Source organism: Euphorbia lathyris, chromosome 3 (genome assembly GCF_963576675.1).
Source record: "Euphorbia lathyris chromosome 3, ddEupLath1.1, whole genome shotgun sequence".
Taxonomy (NCBI): Eukaryota; Viridiplantae; Streptophyta; class Magnoliopsida; order Malpighiales; family Euphorbiaceae; genus Euphorbia; species Euphorbia lathyris.
Window position 1 is genome coordinate 57926945 of NC_088912.1, and position 25967 is coordinate 57952911.

General features: G+C 35.6%; 1 non-coding gene across 1 annotated transcript; it reads left to right on the forward strand.

Moving 5' to 3' along the window:
* Positions 1 to 9494: 9494 nt before the first annotated feature.
* LOC136225033 (small nucleolar RNA R71) lies at positions 9495 to 9601 on the forward strand. Its single transcript, XR_010686772.1, has one exon. It is a non-coding gene; the product is annotated as a small nucleolar RNA R71 (small nucleolar RNA).
* Positions 9602 to 25967: the final 16366 nt, after the last annotated feature.

Sequence of the window (25967 nt, forward strand, 5' to 3'; positions counted from 1 at the left end):
ACACCGCGGTGTGGAGTGAAACTGGATCCTTTGGTGCCGGAGATGTCATCCGTAATGACGAAGGAGCTTTCCTGATCGGTTTAAGTATGCATAGTGAAGGCATTATTTCAGCTAAAGTAGCGGAAGCATTGTCACTGAAGGAAAGTCTAATTTGGGCCCAAACATTACACTACGACCAAATTATTTTCGAATCTGATGCCAAGGTTGTAGTTGACTCAAATCATTCCACTAAGAAAGACCTGACTGAGTTTGGAAACGTGATTGCAAAAGTCAAATCCATTCTTAAATCCAGGTTAGGTTCATTAGTAGTTTTCGTTTCAAGATTAGCGAATGATGCAGCCCATGTTCTGGCAAGGGATGCTCGATCCTAGTTAGGGATGCTCGATCCTAATTAGGGACGTCTCTGATAGTTCTTAATAAAGTTATGAGTTTGCTTTAAAACAAAAATTGTGTGTAGAAGTAGTAATTATGAACTTAAATAGATTACATATGTGTGTTTGAAGTTAATCCAATTCTTTCATTCATTATTCTTTTTCTGTAATTCTCAGGGACAACCTAATTAGGGACGTCTCTGATAGTTCTTGATAAAGTTATGAGTTTGCTTTCAAAAAAAAAAGAATTTTGTGTGTAGAAGTAGTAATTATGAACTTAAATAGATTACATATTTGTGTTTGAACAAAGTAAGTTAATGATATTTAGTAGAATTAGTAAGTTTATGAACTAAAATAAGTAAAATGGCCCAACGTTGATCATATATGTTGATTATATAAATGCTTCTAATATGCCTCATACTAGTAATTTTGATAGGAGAATTATTAAATAATTTTTATATGCAGGTACTATATAATGGCGGGATATATTAATTATATCGTAAGCTGGGGCGGGAATATGAATTTTAGTGGCTGTGGTTTTGAATATGATTGGTCTACCACATCCACAAAGACTAAACAACTAAAGTTTAGAAATAAACCATCATTTGATGAACTTGTATCTAATCTTGAAAGAGTGATTGAGTTAGACAGTAGTATGAAGTTAACACGAATCGTGTACAAATTTCCTATCTACGGGGACGATTCATTGTCATTTTCTCACATGATTATATGTAATGACGATGATGTTGACTTCATTTGCGATAATTTGAGCAACATACCAACATATCGTATGGTAGAATTATATCTTCAAGTTGAAACAATAACATACAATGCAACGACATCAAATATGTTAGATGTGATTAACCAAAAAACAAATTGAACACAGAAAAACATATGAACAATAAAACTAGAAATTAAAAAGGAATGAGTTAGACAAATCCGAGGCATGTATTAGCAGTTTCTGTAAGACGATCGTCTCCTAGGATACAACAGATTACACAACCGAACTCAAACCGTATGTAGACTCCTTATCACCGGAGTAAGAAAACAAGAATATTATGAACAGACCGACGGTAGGTGGACATGTCATAGTCGGTCAATTCACCCCGAGCTCCCAACACAATTGCGGTGATAAAATTACAAAGAGGGATTTGAATGGTACTAGCCCTCGAAGCACGGAATAAATTGTCAAATAAAATACCAATGCTATCAATCCTCAAGTCTTTAAGCAAACTATCCAAAACATATAAATCCCGAACTTGAACCTTTGAACTCTCAACACGACCAAACAAGGAGAAACTTAAATACTTATGAAAGAAGAACACACAATTGTCCTTAATCAACTTGCTTGAAGTGTTTTTCGAATTAAAATAATCTTGATCCGAGAGAGTTTGCCAAACTGCATCATTATCAAAATCTTTAGGCTTATCGTAAAAATTAGAAGTAGGGAAACCAAACATATTTCCCATTGCTTCATAGTCAATGGTGTAAGGGATACCATTATTCCTAAAAGAAATTGAAGTTTTCTTCTTGTTCATGGACAAAGTGACAAAAAATTCCACCACATATTCATTAATACGCGGGAAACGCATATTAACGAATTCTTGCCAACCCAATGCTTCAATAAAGGCATCAATTCGAGTAGAGAAATTCAACGTTCTTACCGAATGGAAGTCTAAGAAGTGCATATCAACAAATTGGCGGTCGGCTTGAGAAAAATGTTTGAAACGAGCGGCTTCTTCCTCCGAATAGATGTCAAAATAAGCTCCACATTGAACCCGAAGGTGATTAGCTTCCGTAACAGCGGGCTTGTTACCAACACGCTTAGTTCTAACCATGGTGATGGTGTTTTTAGGGTTTGAGAAGAAGAAGAAGAAGAAGAAGTTGAGAGAAATACCAAAGCTTGAAGATGAGGTTGGGGGTTGTGAATTGGAAGTGATTGAAAATAGGAAATTGGAGTGAATAAATTGGGAAGAGTAAAAGTAAGTTTTTGGGGAAGAGTTTAGAGTAAGGGATTGGGTAAAAATAGAGGTGATGTGAGGTTTGTGTAAGAGGTAGGTTTATATAGGGTTGTATAGGTAGGTGAATAGGTAGAATAGGAATAGGAATAGGCAAAATTTGGTGGCAAAATCGGATTTAATAGGGCAAATTATATGCGTGTCGCGACCGCGAATGGCATAGCCGCGGCCGCGGCACGCGACTTTCAGGCAATTTTCGCAATGAAAAATGGCCGAACTTGCTGGTCATACCGAGAATCTTAATTCTCGGTAGAGAATTGGTTGAAATGGCCAATTTTGATGCCTTTTGACTTGGTTTGTGCATTTTTTGTTGTGGAATGGTTCCTGAACTTAATATTAAATGTTCCTGCACTTAAAACTAAAATAAATGACATTAATTGCAAGGAAAACCAAAGGTTTAACCTTAATAAATTAAATTAAAATAAATTTATTATGAAGAATTAATGAAACTTAAATGTGCATTTATGCATATAAGTTAAGAGAACCATATTAAATTCATAATAAGTGCATGTTAATACATATTTAATACATGAATTGAATTGATTAAATGATAACTTAATTTATTAAAAATAAATTGAGTTACAAATAGAATTAAACGTGAATATACGTGTGGGAAAATAGAAAACCATATTAGTTCAAGTGAATCCTTTTTATCTTAATTTGATTATGAAAAATTAGAATGTACCCATATGAAATATGTTAAGTATATATAATGGATCAAATGGATAAAAATTAAGAATTGAACTAAATAAGATTTTTATTATTGTAACATATGTACAAAAAATGAAAACAAACTAGTAATTAAAACAAAACAAAATATATACAAAAATAAAATGAAAAATAGAAACTATTCTACATATTCATCCCTATCTAACGGGATATTTCTGGCCTTAATACGATCAATTTGAAACTGCACGAAAGTTTCACGTTCCGGTGCAGACAGAAATTGAGGCCCTGCTCGAAAGACACGTTTCACAAGTCCTTCGCGCTCGAGAAATTCATAGTCAATTGTCGGGAAGAATTCATCATCACTCCAGGGAACATCAATAGTGCCCTTTGAACCGAGAATTATTCCACAGATTATATTGCCGAACCCAATCTTCTTATCTTTGGATCGAGAAGCGGCGACAAGACCTTCCATCAGAATTTTGGAAGAATCCACTGCATTGCCCTGGAATATATCTCTAAGAACATATAAATCAGTGTCACGGACTACACTACTGAATGTACGCCCGAATAAACTGTGACACAGAAATTTGTGCAAATACAACATGGAGTTGGAGCAAAAAGAGTGATTATAGGCGAGTTTTGAATTGAATCGCCAGAATCCAGTGAGCATTCTCCAAATGTCCGAGGATGTCATGTCTCATCCAGGATGACGTTTGATTGTATCCCTCGGGGGAAAACCAAACCAAGCATGCAACTCGGGATAGCCGAAAGTGAAGATTTCGCCTTCTCGACGAAAACTGAGACGTACTCGTCGTTTATTAGTAAAACGCATGATACAGAAGAATTCGAGTATCCAGTCGCCTATTATTGGAAATCGCATTTGGGCGAATTTTGTCCACCCTAGGCGCTCCATATAGCGGCTCATGTCATCAGAAATGCCTAATTGGCTATTAAGAAATTCATCCATATACAACATTTCGGTGAAGAATTTATAACGGTGATTCCAATAACGCCTACCTTCATCGTGGTTGAAGATAGGAAAAGGCGCCCCATATCGCTTGGATAAGTCTGGGCGTTTGTTGATTGAGGCAGCGTTGTGCCTAGATGGTTTGTATTTGGTAGGCATGGTGCAAAGTTTGTGTTACTTTAGCAAAGAACGGTATTTGTGAAGAAAAATCAGAGTTCTGACAAAGATGAAAAGAAATTGTAACAGAACTTGAATCCTTTAGGATTAATTTATAAGAGTTTAGGATGAAAAGTGGTGTTGTTTTAATTATGAAAAGGTATAAAATTACACCTTTCGGAAATGAAGAAACTCAATGTTTCGTTTGTCAAGAGGTTTGTTGAAAGGATTGTGACATTTCAGACCTGATAGTGCAGGAAACACGCGTGTCGCGACCGTGAATGGCAAAGCCGCGGTCGCGACACGCTGATTTCCTTGCGGAAATCAGGCATCAAAGCTACCTCCCGATTCACGGTAGAGAATTTAAAATTCTCGGCATGAACAGAGAAATCCGAATCCAAATAGACAATTCTGAAAAAGAGTATTCTCGGCAGGGAATTTCAAATTCTCGGCAGAGAATTGCCTTAAACTACAATTTCATCCTAATTATCTAAAAATTAAATCTAAAATCATGAAATAAAAATATTTACGTAACTAAATCATAACATAAAGTAATCTAATCATAAAAATGGCATTTTGGAAAAATAAAATAAAATAAAATAAAATAAAATAAAATAAACAAAAACATAAAAACAATAAAACAAAATAAACTGTGTAAGAAAAACTGAGTAATTTATACGCCAGATAATCTCGTTATGAACGGAATTTCAATTTGTGAAATATTTTCGTAATAGATTTTACATCGATTACCATTAACTTTGAATCGAACTCCGTTAGGACCTTCCAGTTCTAAAGAACCATAATCGAAAGTTTTGACGACTAAATACGGTCCTAACCATCTAGACTTACGTTTTCCTGGAAATAAATGAAGTCGTGAATTAAATAACAGCACTTTATCCCCAACATTAAAGTGTTTGACTTTAATTTTGGCATCGTGCCATTTTTTTCACTTTTTCTTTATAAATCTTTGCATTTTCGTAAGATAGATGATGTAACTCATCTAACTCATTTAAATTGAGCAAACGTTTCTTACCTGCTTGATGTAAGTCAAAGTTAAGTTCTCTAATAGCCCAATAGGCTTTATGTTCTAATTCGACTGGCAAATGACATACCTTACCATACACTAAACGGTACGGAGTCATTCCTATTGGTGTCTTAAATGCAGTACGGTATGCCCATAACGCATTATTGAGTTTAGAAGACCAATCTTTTCTAGAGGATGAAACCGTTTTCTCGAGAATCCATTTGAGTTCTCTATTTGATATCTCCGCCTAGCCATTTGACTGAGGATGGTATGGCGTTGATACGCGGTGGCGTACTCCATATTTTTATATAAGTGTTTCAAAACTCTTGTTTATAAAATGAGTACCGCCATCACTAACGATAACTCTTGGACAACCAAATCTACAGAATATATCGTCAAGAAAATTAACGACAACTTTAGAATCGTTCGTCGGGGTTGCAATTGCTTCAACCCACTTCGAAACATAATCGACGGCAACTAATATGTAAGTTTTACCATTGGAAGGGGGAAAAGGTCCCATGAAATCTATTCCCCACATGTCGAAGACTTCAACTTCTAATATGGTTGTGAGGGGCATCTCATCTTTCCTTCCTACATTTCCTGTTCTCTGGCACTTATCACAACGAGTGATAAACGAACGGACGTCCTTAAACATCGTAGGCCAAAAGAAACCGCTTTCAAATATTCTAGCTGCTGTCTTGTTAACTCCATTATGTCCTCCATAAAAGCTAGAATGACATTCTGACATTATGGATTCAAATTCATTTTCACCAACGCATCTCCTAATTATCCCGTAACCACAAGTTTTGAACAAAAAAGGATCTTCCCAAAAGTATTGTTTAATATCGAAGAAAAATTTCTTCCTTTGGTGGGAATTTAATCCTTCCGGAACAATATTGGCTGCGAGATAATTAGCAATATCTGCATACCAAGGTGATATGAAACTTTTCATTTGATAGAGATGTTCATCAGGGAAATCATCTCGTATACCGATAGTTTCACCTATAGGACCGTTTTCATCTTCAAGTCTCGATAGATGATCGACGACAAGGTTTTCAACTCCCTTTTTGTCTTTAATTTCTATATCAAATTCTTCCAACAATAAAACCCATCTAATTAGACGTGGTTTTGCATCCTTTTTAGCAAAAAAATATCTTAATGCTGCATGATCAGTGTAAATAATAACTTTTGAACCTAATAAGTATGACCTAAAATTGTCACATGCAAAAACTACGGCTAACATTTCTTTTTCTGTTGTGGTGTAGTTTAATTGTGCACCAGACAGTGTGTGACTTGCATAATAAATGACATGAAGTTTCTTATCTTTCCTTTGACCTAAAACACATCCGACAGCTAAATCACTTGCATCACACATAATTTCAAAGGGTAAATCCCAATCGGGTTTAGCAATAATAGGTGCACTGACTAAAGCAGTTTTCAATGTTTCGAAAGCTTTAACGCAATCTTCATTAAAATCAAAGGTAGAATCTTTCATGAGTAGATTAGTGAGTGGTTTGGAAATTACAGAAATTTTTTTAATAAATCTTCTGTAAAAACCTGCATGTCCTAAAAATGATCTTACTCCTTTAACAGTAATTGGAGGGGGTAATTTTTCTATTACTGAAGTTTTTGCTCTATCTACTTCTAATCCTTTTTCAGATATTTTGTGACCTAAAACAATTCCTTCGTCAACCATGAAATGACATTTTTCCCAGTTTAATACTAAATTTGTTTCTTCACACCTAGACAAAACTTTATCCAAGTTTCCTAGGCATGAATCAAAAGAATCTCCATAAACTGAAAAATCGTCCATAAAAACTTCCATGATATCTTCAATAAAATCATTAAAAATCGCAGTCATACAACGTTGAAATGTTGTAGGTGCGTTACATAGACCAAAGGGCATTCTTCTATATGCAAATGTTCCGTAAGGACATGTGAAGGTTGTTTTATCTTGGTCATCCGGGTAAATGTATATTTGAAAGAATCCGGAGCAACCATCTAGAAAACAGTAGAAAGCATGACCAGCTATCCTTTCGATCATTTGATCAATGAAAGGAAGAGGAAAATGATCTTTCCTAGTTGCTTTATTTAAATTTCTATAATCTATACAAACCCTCCAACCAGTGCTGGTTCGCGTAGGTATTAATTCACCTTCTTCATTCCTTACAACTGTTATGCCTCCCTTTTTAGGTACACAATGGATTGGACTAACCCATTCACTATCCGAGATAAGGTAGATGATTCCATTGTCCAGAAGTTTAGTAATTTCATTTTTTACTATTTCTTTCATGTTCGGATTTAGGCGTCTTTGCCTATCCGCTTTAGGTGGCTTATCTTCTTCTAAGTGAATTCTATGCATTACAATACTTGGATTAATACCTTTTAAGTCAGAAATTTGCCAACCCATGCTTCCTATCCTATTTCTAACAACTTCTTTCAATTTCTCTTCTTGAACTTGTGTCAACTTGTTAGAGATAATTATAGGTAGAGAATCGCCTTCGCCTAAGAAAGCGTACCTCAAATGACTTAGTAATTCCTTAAGTTCTAATTCAGGTGGAACTACAATCGAAGGCGGAACTGGTCCATCTTCACGAATCAAAGGTTCTGGGTCCTTATCTTCTAGTTCCTCACTCATTATAGGTTCTATTATTTCTTCTTTCTGAACAATGTCATTTACACATTCTTCAATTAAATCGAGTTTCATACAAGCGAAATCTTCCATAGGATATTTCATCGCTTGGTTCATATCAAACTCAATCTTATCATCTCCTATCCGTAAAACTACTTTCCCTTCCGACACGTCAACTAGAGCACGTCCCGTGTTCATGAACGGTCTACCAAAGATTAGCGGACAATTTACATCATAAGCAAAATCTAAAATAACGAAATCGGTAGGAAAAATAAACTTGTCAACTTTAACTAAAACATCCTCTATTATACCGTATGGTCTTTTAGTGGTTTGATCCGCTAATTGTAAAACCATATTGGTACGTTTGATGTCTTCTTCTAAGCCTAACTTATTAAAAATAGATAATGGCATCAAGTTAATGCTTGCTCCTAAATCACAAAGACAACTTGGGAATTCTATATCGCCCAATTTACATGGAATGGTAAAACATCCGGGATCTTTGAGTTTTGTGGGAAAATTGCTTGACACAATCGAACTGCAATCTTCAGTTAGTGAAATGGATGAAATTCCTTCCCAACTGATTTTCTTTGAAATTAAATCTTTGAGGAATTTACCATAATTGGGAATTTGCGTAATTGCATCCATAAACGTTAAATTAATATGCAAATTCTTAAGTTTGTCTAAAAATGTTAAAAGTTGTTTATCATAGTCCTTGTTGCGGACTTTGTGTGGAAAAGGTGGTTTGAGTACAAAAGTTTTTGTACTAGAGTCAATCGGTGCATCTTTTTGATTTAACGTATCTTCTTTGGGCTTTGGTAAATCAGTTCCAGGTAAAGTCGAATTTCCGGTCATTTCCGGGCCTAAGTAATTTTTCCCTGAACGAAGAGTGATAGCCTTAACATGCTCTTTCGGATTTTCTTCCGTATGGCTTGGAAGACTTCCCTCTTTGCGGGATGGAATTGATTTAGCGAGTTGTCCAATTTAAATCTCCAAATTATGGATGCTAGATGATTGGTTTTTAATAAGCTGATCGAATTTATTATCGATCCGTTTAAAACCATCGTCGTGATTACTTATTTTTCTGCTCATCGCATCAATGAATTTGTCGATTTTAGAAGATAAAGTGCTAATCGAATCTCTTGATTGATTTTGATAATTAGTAGTACGATTTTGATTAGCATTAGCATTATTATTGTCTCTCTAGTTAAAGTTAGGATGATTTCTCCATCCAGGATTATATGTATTGGAATAAGGATTATTAGTTTGGTTTTGCCCTTGGACAAAATTTACCTGTTCAATCTCACTCATACCTTCGTAATCCACATCTGTTTGGATTGGTTGACCATTAGGATCACACGGTGCCATAAACCTATCAATTTTGTGCGACAAGGCAGAAAATTGGGCTTGCAACATCGCTACTAGATCAATATTCACTATACCTTTAACTGATGATGTTGTTGAGGATGATGGTTTCGCTAATGGTACGTGTCCACGTTCCGCGGGCCACATACTGCTGTTGATTGCCATTTCCTCTAAAAGTTCTCTTACTTGGGCAGATGTTTTCTTCATGAATAACCCTCCAGACATAGCGTCCAATGAACCTCTTGTTGTAGGATTTAGTCCATTATAAAATGTTTGTATTAAGAGTTCAGCGGGCAATTGGTGGTGTGGGCATAAACGTTGAAGTTCTTTAAAACGTTCCCAAGCCTCATAAAGAGTTTCACTATCATTTTGAGAAAAAGATGTTAACTCTTTAATGACTCTTGCGGTTTTTGCTAAAGGGAAGAATTTTGATAAAAATGCTTGGGCTAATTGTTCCCAAGTCTCAATTGATGCGGCTGGCATAGAAGTTAACCATTCTATGGCTCGATCCTTCAAAGTAAAAAGAAAAAGGCGAAGATTGATTGCTTCTGCAGTCACATTTGGTATTTTGAAAGTGTCACAAATTTCTAAGAAATTTGTCAAATGGGTATTAGGATTTTCGTTAGGAAACCCGTAAAACATTACATTATTTTGCAACATATTAAGCAACGCAGGCTTAATTTCAAATTGGTTTGAATTAATTTGGGGTCTAACTATACTGTTGGTTACACCGGCCACTCCTGGCCTAGCGTAATCCATAAGTGTGGCCATAACTTCTGGCTCGGTAATTTTAGTTTTTATTGGGGTTTGGTTTTTCTTTTTCTTTTCTTTCTTGTTCTTTTTAAGAGTTCTTTCAATTTCTGGGTCAATAGGATCTGGTGACGTGCCCGAACTTCGAGAACTGCGCATGAACTTGAAATTTTGCACGAACCGAAACTACCTACAAAACAGAATTTAAAAAATAAATATGTTAGTAATTGAAAATAATTAAAAATATAAAAGTTTGAATAAGTATGAATAAACCTAGATTCGTAATAAAACACGAAAAAATTAAAATTTTATCAAAAATTTTGGCATTCCCCGGCAACGGCGCCAAAAACTTGTTGAGCGATTTCCGCAAGTGCACGGTATACGCTTGTAGTAATAAAAGATATCGATCCCACAGGGAACGTTTTTTAACAAAACTTATTTACAATCGGTTAAATTTACTCTTAGGTTTGTGATATGGAAAAATCGTTTAATCGGTTTTGGTTTTGAAATAGCTAGAATGAGAATTAGATTAGAATATGAAGATGTTAGAAAATATCTGATTTAAGATTGAATTTGCAAAACAGGAACGTTTTAGTACTTTAGAAAAGCAAACAGGTATATTTGTTTGCATTAAGCAAAGAAACAACTTTAAACTTTGTACGAATTATAAAGATGAAATAAATGACGGAACCTCTAATTAATTGGCTTTGAACGCGACAAAACCCTTTCGGGATAGTTGCCCTTAATCAAATTAAAACTCTTTCGAGATGATAATTTGCCTAAGTGTTTAACAAAGTTTCCTTGTAAAGATTTGAATTAAATACGTTTTAATAAAAACACCAGCATCAATCCACTTCGGCTCATTTACCAAAGTGCTGCATAAGAATCTATCGAATAGAACGGACTTTATTAGATGAAATATAAATTGATACAAGTTTACAGAGAACATGGAGCATTGAATTCTTCGACGGCGTGCAAGTGAACGGGTTGTCAATCCTTTCCTTGGGTTTCGTTCGAGTTTGTCAGGCTCAGGGGCGAATCCTCTACTCAATCTTCTCGCTGAATCTTCGTAATAGAGACTAGGTCGGTCTACTACCAAAATGAAAACTAAACTGGAACAATGTCTAAACGCTACTGAATTTGTTATTAATTTGTAAACAATGTGTGTACATCATATTGCTTTTTACAGAATCTAAATCTAATTTCTGAATCACTTGACTCGGAATTTCTGCATAAATTCTACACTAATTTCTTTCTTCTACACATATCACTATATATTTTTTATTTTTCTCAATTCTCCATCAACTCTTTATTTATAGATGTTGAAGAGTCTTGATTGAAGTGTTGTGTCCGTTGTGAAGGATTGTGTCCGCTGCGAAAGGACGTCTTTATCCACCCGAACGATCGTGTTTCGTCGAAAACGAAAGTGTGTAACTAGGCTTCCAAAATCTCCTGCTCGTACCGAGAATTATTAAATTCACTACCGAGAATGGGGGAGCATCAATTGTACTTCAGACGAAGGGAAAAAAAGGCTGAAGGATGCGTGTCGCGACCGTGAAAATGAGGGGCCGCGGTCGCGGCACGGAGCGTTTTTCACTTTTTCGCTCTCGTTCGTGTCCTCGACTTGGCGTTATTAATTTTCGTCGTCTTCGACTCCTTTTGTAGGGCTTTTCTTCTATTTTTGAGCTCTTTTTACTCCTATTTGGATTTTACCAAATATTTATGTACCTTGCATGAAAGAAACATATTCGAGAGTAAAAGTATTCTAAATAGGTATGAATAGCATAAATTCGTAGCAATATTGATGTAATTATTGATGATATTTTAGGTATATTTTGGGCTTAACAGTAGGCCTAAAACCTCTGAAGTGACCGTGTTTTTAAAACCGGACCCATCTTCACTTAGCATATATATACAAATACATGTCAAACGATAATTAATAATTAATCATCCATTTTCCTCGATTTAAGGATATAAAATATTAATATTGGTTGCACCTTTATATTGATCACTGATGCAGATCAAATTCCACCAAGTGAATAATTATTGTTGCACATCTCCTGCACATCTTGTTTGATGTATTCTGAATTTTGTTGTCCGCCATAGCATTTTTTCTCTTTTCTTGAATTCAATTCATTCGTTTGAATTGATTTTAAGCTTGCTGAAAATTGTGCATAAACTACAAAAATGTCAATACTCTAGACAGAAATAAAATTTGTTGCACATAATACTTCTGTATGTGTTTTTTGGAAAATCAACAAACAATTAATCCATCTTAAGAATGTTAGATGTGATTAACCAAAAAACAAATTGAATACAGAAAAACATATGAACAATAAAACTAGAAATTAAAAATGAATGAGTTAGACAAATCTGAGGCATGTATTAGCAGTTTCCTTAAGACGATGTCGTCGCTATTGAAGATCGTCTCCCAAGATGCAACAGATTACGCAAGCGAACTCAAACCGTGTGTAGACTTGTTATCACCGGAATAGGAAAACAAGAACATTATGAACAGACGAAGAGCAAGAAAAATTTCAGAGAATATTTTTTCCAACAGTCAAGACGCTAGTTACTGAATTTGACAATTCCATTCTATATAAATAGAACTCAAGGATATGTCTTTTCATGAACGAACACGACTGAACACGGACAGACGCGGTTGTTCACGTACGAACATGACTATACACGGACAGACACGACTGCTCACATATGAACACGACTGTTCATGATGGATACGACTGTTCATGAAAGGAGATGTTTGTTGGTATTTAAATTAATATATAACTTTATTCAAAATTTTCCAACAAAATATGCTCCCTGTATATAATGAGTTTGTCAATACCCAGACAGGTTATGGAAATACATGGAACATTGAAGGGCCATCAACAGCTAGAACAAGCTATTATCCCCCATCGAATTTTAATTCGGTAGATTGCCATCCAAGTGGTGTGTTTGACGGGTATTTTTCAATGCCAAATTATGGTCATCCAAATGATACGCAAACTCAAAACTTCCATAATAATGTTCAATACACAAACTCAAACGAAGGTGGAGGCGGAGGTGAAAGTAGTCAATTTATCCACTAATGTGGATTGGCATTTGAAGCTGGAGGTAGTCAATGTACATCAAGAATTGTTAGCCAAAATGTAGAAGAACCAGAGCCTAACCCGATAAGTGAATACGGGGGTCGAGAAAGCATATCTAGCGAGAGTGATGTCGACTTAGATATGGATGACGATTTTGATTATGGAAAATATGCTGATCATAAAGAACACGATGAACACGGAGAAGAAGAGGTTGGGGTTGATGTTGATGTTGGCCTTCAAAATGAGAGGGTCGATGGTAATGTGCATGATTCACCTAGTATGATTTCTTTCACTAGGGGAATGATGGATTTAAATATATCTCCACCAAATGCTTTTGAATTCTAGGTGTCCCGGATGTTGCCCCTTTATCATCCTTTGTATTCCCAGCCCATGAATATTCGTTGATAGAACCAGACCGTGTATATAGCAATCTTAACGAATCAGAAGAGGAGGCAATATGGGATGGAGTTTTAGAGTTGCGAAAAGGATTCATTTTTTTTTGGTAAGGAGGATGTGCTAGTAGTAGTGAAGAAGTATTCAATGAGGAAGAATGTGTCCTACTCAACGGTTGAGTCGAAGCCATACAAAGTATTATTGAAATGTTGGCAATCAGAACAAAATTGTCTATGGTGGCTAAAGGCAATGTTAAAAAAAAGGACATTGGATAATAACTGTTTATCATGGTCCTCATACGTGGATCAGTTCTTGTTTGACATAAGATCATAAGAAGCTAGACAGCAAGCTGATAGTGAATTGTATTATTGATATGGTTGCTAAAGATCCGAGATTGCGAATTGATGTTATACAAGCAAACATCAAAACCTTGTTTAAGTACAACATCACTTACAAAAAGGCATGGTTTGGGAAGAAGAAGGCATTGGAGCAGGTATACGGGAATTGGGAAGATTCATACAACAAGTTGCCTCGATACTTGAACGCCATGAGACATTACAATCCTAGATCTGTCACTATTATTATGTCAAATGAAACACACGATCAGAGTAATGCAATTTTCAAACGAGTGTTTTGGAGCTTCAAACCATGTATCGAGGGTTTTAAATATTGTCGTCCAGTCATACTGATTGACGGTACATTCCTGTATGGAAAGTACAAGTAACAACTTCCTTTGATGGCAATAATCATATACTTTCGATTGCATTCGCGATTGTTGAAAGCGAGAACCAGTCTAGCTAGCCTTGGTTCATGGATTCTATTCGGACTCATGTCACTCAACAACCTGATTTAACTGTCATTTCAGATCGACATGTCGGCATATTGAATGCCATGAACCACCCCAGCTTGGGATGGGACGAACCCATGGCATTTCATTGAGTTTGCCTTTGACACTTTGTAAGCGACTACAATCACGCATTCAAGAAGACTAGCATAAAAAAACTCCTTTATCAGGCGGGTACGTGTTATATAATAAACTAGTGATTTTTAGTAATTTAATATGATTACCTTAATTTTTATCACGTTATCAAAATTTTTGATAGGAGCCTAAGCACAACTTCGCAAGTTCCTGAAGATTATGGAAGCAATAAAGGGTATGGGCGTACACTCATACAACTGGGCAATGGAAAGACGTTTGGATCGATGGAGCTTGTTGCATGACAATGGTGCTAGATATGGAAACATGACGACCAATATCGCCGAATGTGTAAATGGTTTTTTAAAAGGCATTAGACAAATGCCTATTCAAAGCATCGTTGAACACATTTGCAAAAATGGTGCACTATTTTGACTCCCGTAGAAAGGCTTTCAGAGGCATGTTTGAAGCAGGTGATAGGGTCACGCTAGTGTGCAAAGATTTGATACAAAAGTATAGTCAAAGAGCCCATGGACATATGGTGACAGAGTTTGACACACAATCTGGTCTTTGCCATATGAAGACTGCTTATGATCCGATCAAGCATAAAGGGAACAACACGCAGATAGTGAACCTTCACGATCGATCTTGTACATGTATGAAATTTTAGAATTTCCGTATACCATGTTCACACACACTGGCGTTCTGTATGTATTTGCACATTGATTTCTGGCAATATGTTGGCAAAGAGCATACCATTGTGCAAACATTATGGGGTCTACAGATACCCATTTCAACCACTTGCTCATGAGGACTATTGGGCGACATTCATTTATCCACCATTGATTGTCGATCCATAATGTAAGCCGAAGAAAATAAGACCAAAGTCGACAAGCATTAAGAATGAAATGGACTTGATAGAGGTAAGACTTACTAATTATGTCTACAACATTTGCAAACGAAGTGGACACAACAAGAAGACATGCCCAGATAGACAAACGAATGAAGGAAGTCATACTAGGGTCGAGGTTTCACGTGGAATACATACTAGTTCCTCTTCTAGGGCATCTAGAGGTCATAGGATAAATTCACAGAGTGTCGTCATTGCCTTTATTATATTATGTGGAAGTTGTATAACCTTTTATTAATGCAAGTTGTATTCTCCTGTGTATTTTGTTTTTTTCGACGTTATATGATTTATTCTAATAGGATATGGACCACTGGCGATACAACCGGTTCGACAACGGAGAAATACTAGATAAGTATATGGACCCGGATTGTGAAACATGGTATGGTAAAAAAACGTAAATTCAACACCGCGAAACCATACTACCATTTGGTGCGCACCGATGCAGGTCATATTTTCAAGGGTTACCATAGTAAGGAATTGCCGAATAATTGTATAGTTAATGAGTACATTCCGCCAACATGGATGAGGTTATGGGAAGTTAGGTGTGAGCTTGAAGCATATTGTGTATGCCACTCTATAGTTAGGCTGAAAATCACATCTACCACGATGCTAAGGCGAACAACCGAAGAAATAATTCTTGTGAAAGAACAATGCAGCGCGAAATAGATATCATGGAAATCCGCTTAGATATGGTTCTTGGTGATTCACCCACAACCAACGAACCAACATTATCAACCTCAGACTTATCTTCTGACGATGATAACTTCCAATCCTTTTTGCCAAGTTGTTTGCCTCGTTGTTGTTATACAACATTTCGTATGTAGACATGTCGTAAATCCATCTTGCTTTCACGATGGACATATTGTAATATTTCATTTAATGTTATATTGTTACTCTATTAATATATTCCTTCAATGTTATACTATTAATGTTATGTTGTTACTCTATTAATATATTCCTTCAATGTTGTACTATTAATGTTATGTTGTTACTCTATTAATATGTTCTTTCAATGTTATACTATTACATGTTATGTTGTTACTCTATTAATATGTTTCTTCATTGATAACAGTGAAATAGCTCGACCATTGAATGCTGCTGCACGGGCTCGTCGATAATTGCGGTGCAATATTGCGGTCATGAGGAGAAAAAACCACACAGTTTCACGTGGACCGAATATACGTGACAAATGCGGCAACTAAGACGCCAGGCTCATGACTTACGTATCGAACGATAAAATCAACAACAACTTGTCCATAGTATAGAGCGTGTTGTGGAAGATGTTATACAGTCTCTCGCAAATAGAGTAATGACTGATATTTTACCATGTTTGTCCCGTAGTTTGAGAGAGGCAGTACAACCTATAAGCAACCCAGGGCAAGATCTAGAAAAGGACCCAGAGGAGACCAAAGAGGATGACCCAGAGGAGGACCCAGATGAAGACCCAGAGGAGGACCCGGAGGAGACCAAAGAGGATGACCCAAAAGAGACCAAAGAGGACGACCTAAAGGAGGACCCAGATGAGGACCCGGATGATGACCTATAGTTTCATTCACCTTTATTTGTTCCAATTTAATATTTCATGACATCTATATTAACTTAATATTTTCAAGAACTTCCATATTAACTTTATATTTCATGCACATCTATCTTAACTTAATATTTTCAAGAACTTCCATATTAACTTAATATTTTCAACAACTTTCATATTAACTTAATATTTTCAAGAACTTTCATATTCATATTAACTTTATATTTTCATGAACTTCCATATTAACTTAATATTTCATGAAGTAAAGTATTAAGTTTGCAAAGATACTAAATTAAATTAAAATGTTCATGAACAAATGTTACAAATGTCTTACCATCTACCATATATATCAAATACATGCCCCCTTGTATAACATCTCGTATGTGTAATGGGTCGTCTATCTTCTCCAACAACTTCTTCCCATTCACTAAATGGCATGTTTAAGTCTATATGGGGATTTTCACCCACATCCGGCATAAGCGGCGTATCTTCTACAAACCCAACTTCACTCACGCTGGAGTGTGGAACCATAGGCGTAGGCGAAGGATCAACCCAAGCATCGTGAAATAAAGTACGAGTCACCGTATTTGATGATGATCCACCTTGTTCATACCATGGATTTTGTTGCACCATGTTCATATTTGTTTCCGACAGATTAGGATTGTATTGCAACATTGTTGCACCACTTGAATCATAATTTTGTACTCCAAATGAGGGCAACATTGTTACTTGTGGAGTGTATGCACTATAAGATGGTTTGTTGGAAATTAGGGTAAGGTATAGCAGCAGAAATATAATTTTTTTAACCTATTTCCATTTAACCACAAGATCCGTTAACCGTTATTTCATATAAAGAAGGATAAGAAGAAATACCTTTTAGAAATTCTATCTACCGTTGCAAACGAAGTGCCCATAACTTCAAAAGAGATAGAAACTGTCTACCAAGCTGCCCCTGTCCTAAACAGACCTTCCAAACCTCCGAACGACAATCCCTTCGGTGAAAACGTGGAAGAATATGTCTAGAAGCTCCTGTCCAAAAATCGCGACGATCCGACGGTTCAATCTCCGGAAATCTGCGAAATCATGAACTGACCTGATGTAGGAGTAGTAAAACGAATTTCTCCCTTTTGTTTGTTTTTCTTCTTCGAGTTCCCAAACACGAAATAAAACACGAGAAGATTAATTTAGAATCAACCGTTGAATAGACCCACAGAGTAGATTGCCTCTAACTAATCAACACAAGATCAAGGATAAAAGAAATAGATGAAATCAATTGATCAAAGGAAGCCGTAGAGAAATCTCGTCCTCGAACTAGGGGTGTCGAATTTTCTCTCTCTCTTGCACTAGGTAGATTTCGAAAATCTCAATTAGGGGAATGGCTTGTTCGATTTCGAAAATCTTGTAAGGGAAGGGGTATTTATAATCTCTTGTATCTAATCCCTAGTTAGATAGAATTAGGTTACTGAATAGGAATTCCATTCGGAATAGAATTCCTAATTACTATTTCACTATATATCTAATATATTAAGGATAATAATAATAACCTTATTGGATAATAATAGGAGTATATTAATCTAATTAAAACTCCTAACTTAATTATCTTTTAATTAATTTAATTCATATTCCTAATCTAATTAGGATTAATAAAATCAAATTAATTATTCATGTATATCACTACATGAATTTCGACCCCCTTATGTCCATGGGCCTTATTGGGCTTCTATCAATTAATTAACATCTATCTCTCTTTTAGGTTCCAAGTCTTATGTGTGATCCATTAGGTTCTTATTGCTTCTAGCCGTATGCAACATTATTAAATTAATTTTCAAAGAATTATATTTAATCTTTGCATAACGGAATGATGTACAGAGTATGTGATTAGCAAGTCCGTAATCATTCTCTCAGAGCTATAAGAAGACAGGTTGATTCTATCGTTAACCTTTCCGTATTAGTTACAGTATAATTCGATCCTTTATCAACTACATCCTTGAACTGAATCTTATGACTATGGGTGATGTCAAGTCACATATAGCGAGACGTTCGTTTTACTTGTACAGGCCGAGTCAACTCAAAAAGATAGGTTAAGTGAAATATGTATTTCTTACTCTTAAGCTATCACCTTGCAAGGATTTAGAGTCGAGTCTTCCACAAGCGATCCATGGATGTATCTCCTATTTATCGGGAGTGATAAATGCTCAATCCAATATATAACGACTCTGTAATTACTTCCTGCGATACCCAACGTCTACTGTTCACACCCCAGAGTCATCTCTGTTAAGGATCGTGTTACACCAGAGTCAAAGCATCACATTCCGTAATCCAGAATACCAATTAATATTCCTTTGAGTCTGAGGATTAGTTATACCTATTAATACCAATGGGATGAACAGGTGACAAGGATGAATCTACCCATCCTGTTATCTCAAATCGGATCCCCAATCCTAATGAACAATGTTTCATCGGATCTATGTAACTGTCCAGATATCTGTATATATGAAGCTTGTGAGACCAGCTTTCTGTCGGACAGAAGACATTGTTACACACAAGTCTCAACAGTGATATGTCAATCCCAAACATATCACTTGACTTGGGGTGGTTTTAAGTTTATCAGTTTACTATAAAGTTTTATCTCACTTCATGCTTGTATGAACACTTTATAATCACTTTAAATAAACTTACGGATTTCCTTTTATTAGACTTTATTTAGTGCTTAAAAGGGATTGCCTTTATATAGTTATAAAACATATATCTCATTAAACAAATGATATATAAAACAATTCATTTACATTAAGTTTGTATCCTAGAACAATTGTCTATAGGACACTAAACCCCAACATGGTTCACCGGTCTGGAAACCTGTCATTAATTCTGTGGTGGTCGTGGTGTGTTATTGTTGTTGGTGCGACGCTTCATGTATAGAGGATGCATCAAAGCAAAAAGATGACGACACATTTAACTGTGTTGGTTGTGGACAATACTGTGGAAAAACCTCCTCATTTTGTTGTGGATAGTATTGTGGAAATAAATTAAAGTTCATTGGAGGAGGAATATGATTTAGGCCTTGCGGAGGAGGAGGATATTCAATTTCATCTCGGCGGGATGCTAGAGTCCTCCTCCTTCTCGTTTCTAGGGGCGACTCTTGAAGATACAGTATTATCAGCGCAGGTGGAGCACTTTGAATGGGAAACGTACTAGCCATATGTTGATGATGATCTTTGCCTCTAAGCACACTGCTAGTAGTATCTCTCACACTTTGCCATGCACCTTCCTCAGGTTGCATGTGATACAGTCGTTCAACACCATTCGCATGCAACACATAAATATTTTCAACATCATACTAAATATTAATAGCTATCGAATTTAAATTGTGATGATGTTACTTACATATGCCTCCCTCCCGACACTTCTTGGAGAGATCCACCTTCTTGTATGTGTCAAGTATCACTGTATGTACTGCGACCACAAGTTTCGCGTTGCTGGTTGGGTTGTCGCTATCCAACTATGTCTATGTTGAGTCCATGCATCAAGATATTGAGCATGTCGAACAGACCATACCATATCTTGATGGCTACAAATATCAATAGTATGGAGCGAGTCAATGACATTAGGTTTTACAGGAATGTGTTGCTCAAACCCAAATTTCCGCATGCATCTATCCGAGTGATGTTGTTCCACAATATGCACATATATAAGTGGCACTACAGAACGCCACACATTTTGTCCTCACCGATACATTGCATGCAGAACCGGTTTGAGTTCCTTGTATGGCTCCCATATCATCTGTCAAACATTAATTACATTGGGTCATTTACTAATTGTGACTAACATTAATTAACTAACTGGAAAACATCCACCATAATTACCTCATCTTCTTTCTGATAGTCCAATGCCTCCCTAATGAAATTGAGCTTATGAGTTAGATCACGGGGGTTATTAATCTCCACTGGTTTCCACCTACAAATATTTTAGTAATGGATATTAAGGTTAAAGTAATATTTTTAATCACAGATAATAATGAGATTGTGTATTTTTATTTACCTCATAACATATGGTTTTCCACTAGTAATATCAACAACATTTCCACTTCTAGGGGCAATTGCTACAAGTCTCTCGTATGCCCAATATTGTAAGAATTGTGCACATCCATCTATTTGCTTACACTTAGGGTTTGTCGCTTTGCATATTTCTCTATACAAATATGCTAACATTGCAGCACCCCACACATATGTTCCTGCCACATTGAAATCCGCCAACAAAGGTAGGACCATCAACTACACCTTATTGCCACTCTTATTAGGAAACAAAAAGTCACCGCATATCAATGCCCGCGTATGACACTCGATTATGTACTCAGGTGCATCAATTGGATCTTATGGAAACATGTCAGTCAACCACGACATGTTCAACTCAACCCCGATAATATCATGAACCTTTCTTGGCCGAAATTGTAATAATTGGTGGCATATTGTACACCAGTCACGTCTTATATTGCCAAATGTGACGGCTTCACCGTCCACACAAAGTCCAGTCAACACCTCCACATCTTGCAACGTTATTGTTGCTTCTCCAACAGGGAGGTGAAACATGTGTGTTTCCGGCCTCCATCTTTCAACTAACGATGTTATCAATGCGTGGTCTACATTGATAAGCCCCATATCAATAATTGTTCCAGAGCCTACAATTTGTAACTTTTCCAAAACTCTTGGATTTATATTTTCAAAAACTTCAGGTTTTACTGCTTTGGAAGGCTTCAGTTCTGTGTAATTGTTCTACATATTTTTCAAACACATGTACAAAAAGTCACTTCAAATGTTTCTAAAATTTATATTAGTGTATACATGTAAGAAAATTGATTACTATTGACAAAACGATAATATTACCTGCTCCAATCAAACACTTTGGGAACAGTGTATTTTCTGATGTGTCAATAAATCATCAATTATCGATCCTGGATTTATTATTTGTTGAGGTCTGTTTTGGTAGGCCATTTGTTCCAAGGTATCCTACATAATATACTAGTAGATAAATGTTATCAATATTTCTAACATCAAACATATTGCTAATATTTCTTACATTTCTAACATATAACATATTTAACATAATTTTAACATTTTATCATATTTCTAACATTTAACATATTTCTAACATATTAACATAATTCTAACAAGTAGATAAATATTATCTCAATATTTCTAACATCAAACATATTACTAATATTTCTAACATTTCTAAAATTTAACATAATTCTAACATTTTTAACGTTTATCACAATTCTTACATTTTCTAACACATAACATAATTTTAACATTTTATCATATTTCTAACATTTAGATAAATGTTATCTCAATATTTATAACATCAAACATATAGTTTAATATTTCAAACATTTCTAAAATTTAACATAATTCTAACATTTATCATAATTCTTACATTTCTAACATATAACATATTTAACATAATTCTAACATTTTATCATATTTCTAACATATTTCAAACATTTAACATATTTCTATCATTTAACATAATCCTAACAAGTAGATAAATGCACTACAAGAAAAAGGAGATGTAATGGCAGGAAATCCCATCACTAAAAGTCCAATTCCACTCATTAAAGGTTTTTAATGACCGGAATTTTCCCCTTGAGAAAGCCCTTCTTACTAAAAGTATTAATGAGCGGAAAAATTCTGCTCATTATTAACTTACAATAAGTAGACGTTTACCCTAACTAAAAACTGCATAAAATGATGAAAAAATACACTCACTAAATGCATTTATAATGATTAAAAATATGTTATAATGATTAAAAATACACTCATTAAAAATATTTATACTAATTACAAAACCACTCATTAGAAATATTTATGATATTAAAAAATCACTCACTAGAAATATTTATAATGATTAAAATTAGTATTAGTGATGAACATACTTTCATTACATCCTTAAAGGCCAATCGAAAAAATTTGTATTAATTATAAGAAATATCATACATTTTTACAAATTAACCAATAAAAATAGCAAATATACATTTTCAAATTTCAACTATTCAATAATTACAATACAATATATGGAATTGTAATATGTTCAAAAGTTCTAACTATAGTATATTAATAATTTTCATCCTGAAAAAAAATTCGAACTAGAATGGTAATTTGTCCAAAAAGTTCTTCCGACAATTAACCTGCGAAAAAATAACAATAGAGATTAAGGACAATAAAAAAATCCATTCGCATTCCAACTAGAAATACAAAAGAAGATTTTAATTAAATTAATTAACCAAGAAAATGAAATTACATTTACACCAATAACAAAGCAGTTTCCAGCTAAAAGATTAAAAACAAACCTAGCCTAAGTAATCAATTATTCTCTTAGCAAGTAGAAAGAAAAGAAATAGAATTGGAATTGGTTACAGAAGCACCAAGAAAAGAAGGCAAAAACTTACAGCAATTATGACATAAATAGAGACATAGGAAGAACCAATGAAATTGCCCTCATGTCCAGTAGAATGAATGTCTTGTATAAGCTGCATCAATCAACCATGAAATAACATTATTTTACAGCTTAAAGAACACACCCACTTCATAGATTAATGTGACTATATGACCAATGTACCTATAGATCAGTTGCGCCTTCTAAGTAGTCTTAATTGTGCAAAGCCAAAGAACAAGGGAACAAAAAGAAGGATACTGCAAAACCTTAACAACAAAATACCAATGGACCATGAAATACGGGCCTAACAAGTAGAATATTAAACCAATTGCAAACATTAAACTCTAAATAAAATAATATTAACAGTGCCATATCCAACATATATTTCTCACAGGTAAGAAGAAGCTCTAGCAAAAAAGAATATGAAATGAAACAACTAGTAAGTTGAAACTTATATTCCAATTGTTTAACTGTCCTTGTATTTCAAAACCCGAAATCAAATGCCAATTTTGGAGTAAAATAACCTATAAAATAAATGGTGCCAAGCACATGGACCAAATATGTCAAATAATTGAAATACAAAGGCCAAAATGACAATTTAAACTAATTAAATGATCAAATTATGACTTATAGCGCATTCTAAGACATTAACACGGATAACAATAATCAATGACATGTGATATCAAAAGAAGCAACTCATTAACAAGTTCAAAGCGAGTAGCAGCAATTGTAATGATATTAATGATAAAAGATAACATAATAGTTCATATTGAGAAAGCAGAGCAAGATGGGTCCTTTGTCAATGCAAATTAAAAGTTGATACCATGCTACTGTAATGAGCAAACATGGCACCTATATAGCCATATGACACAAATCTTTTAAAAGTGCACTTAAAATGATCTGTTATATACCTCATATGGCACAAATAGAGACCAAATGCTTCTGTTGATTTGATATTTGAATTCACCCAAATTTTCATAGAAACTAATCAGATTGTTGAGTAACTTGTTCTTGAGATGGAGCACATTCGGACATCTCTGTACCTTCTAATGCTTGTTGTAGATATAAAAAAAAGGAATTTCTTAAAATAAACAGATTGCGTTGTATTTATATGAGAAAAAGTGAAAGATATAAAGGCGCAGTGAAATCTCAATGTGGGAGCTTAAGAAAGAGGATTTCTTTAATGTATGCAATTGTATGTGAGGGCAGAAGGCAGAGAGAAATTATAGGGACATAGAAATAGGAAGTTTAATAGAGAGAGAGAGAGCAATTAGAGCTAATATAGTGATTTAGGGGTATTTCCTTATTTCATTTATAGTATACATCTTCTTCGACAGAATTATGGTTCAAAAGTCTAAAAAAGCATATTTGAAAACATATGGACCTAAGTGTTTTTTTGAGTCAGAATTAGCTGGTTTTTATACTATCATGCTTATTTGGAATTTATTCTTAAAGAAGTAGAACTTCAACTCTGATAGAATTTTGATGACCAGTGGAGAATTTCCGATTAGCTTCCGTCCCTGTGAAGGCGTCGTTGGGTTCGACGGGGGGAAGCTCTGATGCCAAAGTCAATATAGAGTATGGAGGAATAAACTGAATTGACAAAGTAGGGTTTCTAGGATTGTAAGAATGTGTACCTTGATAGCTTGAGATGCAAGCTATATATAGTCATGGAGTTGTAACCCTTAGTAACTAGAAAGTCTCTATTAATGCTTCATTAATGGCGGTTACTGGTTTCCTTTAAGGATATCCGTTAGCTCATTTATAGTTCATTAATTGCCTTTATTGAGGAATCGGCTCAGCTGTTCAGCTGGCGGATCGAAGGGTGATGGCGGATCTCACGTAGGTTTGACTACAGATCTCGTGTGGCGGAGTCTCGGTGATCCGCCCATTGGATGTCTTTGCTTGATACGCCATTGCCTTCTTTGACCGGTTCAATACGTGGTCGTTTGGGTAAATATCTCCTTTGATCCCTTGGATAATATCCCGATATTATCAGAAGCCCCCCTAAAGTTCCTTTAAAGTCCTTTAGGGCTTTTGAGCTTCTTCGCGCGCCGTCATGATGATTCGCATTGATGGTCACTCTGTTCAATGCCATTCATTGGGTGACAGGTGTCATAGGTGCGCTGCTCGAGGGAAGAGAAAACACCTTCTTCCCTCTCCCCTTTCTCTTTCTACTTCATTTGCGTCTTCCTCTTTCGTCTTTCTTCGAGTTTTTTACAGAGCTTTTTCCGGAGTTCAGAATCCTCAAAGCTTTTAACTCTCATGTAAGTGAATCTTTTCGCTCTATTTTCTGAATGTTTAGGAGTTCTTCTTCTTCTGAGTCTACCTTCGAACTCTTTAATTTGACCACTTCTTCTGAAACCATAATTAGCTGGACTACCTCTTCGGAAAATTCTGATTCTTCCGAAGGCACTGCCAGTTGCGACCTAGCCGAGTTGTGTAACTCGGCGTGTAGTAGCTATCGAACTCGTTTAGGTAGGATTCAGAACCTTCCCGTCGCCGTTACTTGCATTGCTCCGGCAATAGATTCTAGGCGGTTTTCTGGGATGGAGGCTTCTTCTTCAGCCCCGTCTAGGAAAAAGGCGCCACGTGCGGAGTCCACTCCGTCTCGTATGAGCGCCGCGGATCTAGCGAATCTGGCGGATCACTATCCATGGATTAAGAATTACGAGACTGAATTGGCAGCTGCTCATCAGTGACCCGCCTGTCCACCAAGTGGGTATTTGTCTGTGTACAGTTGTCATGTA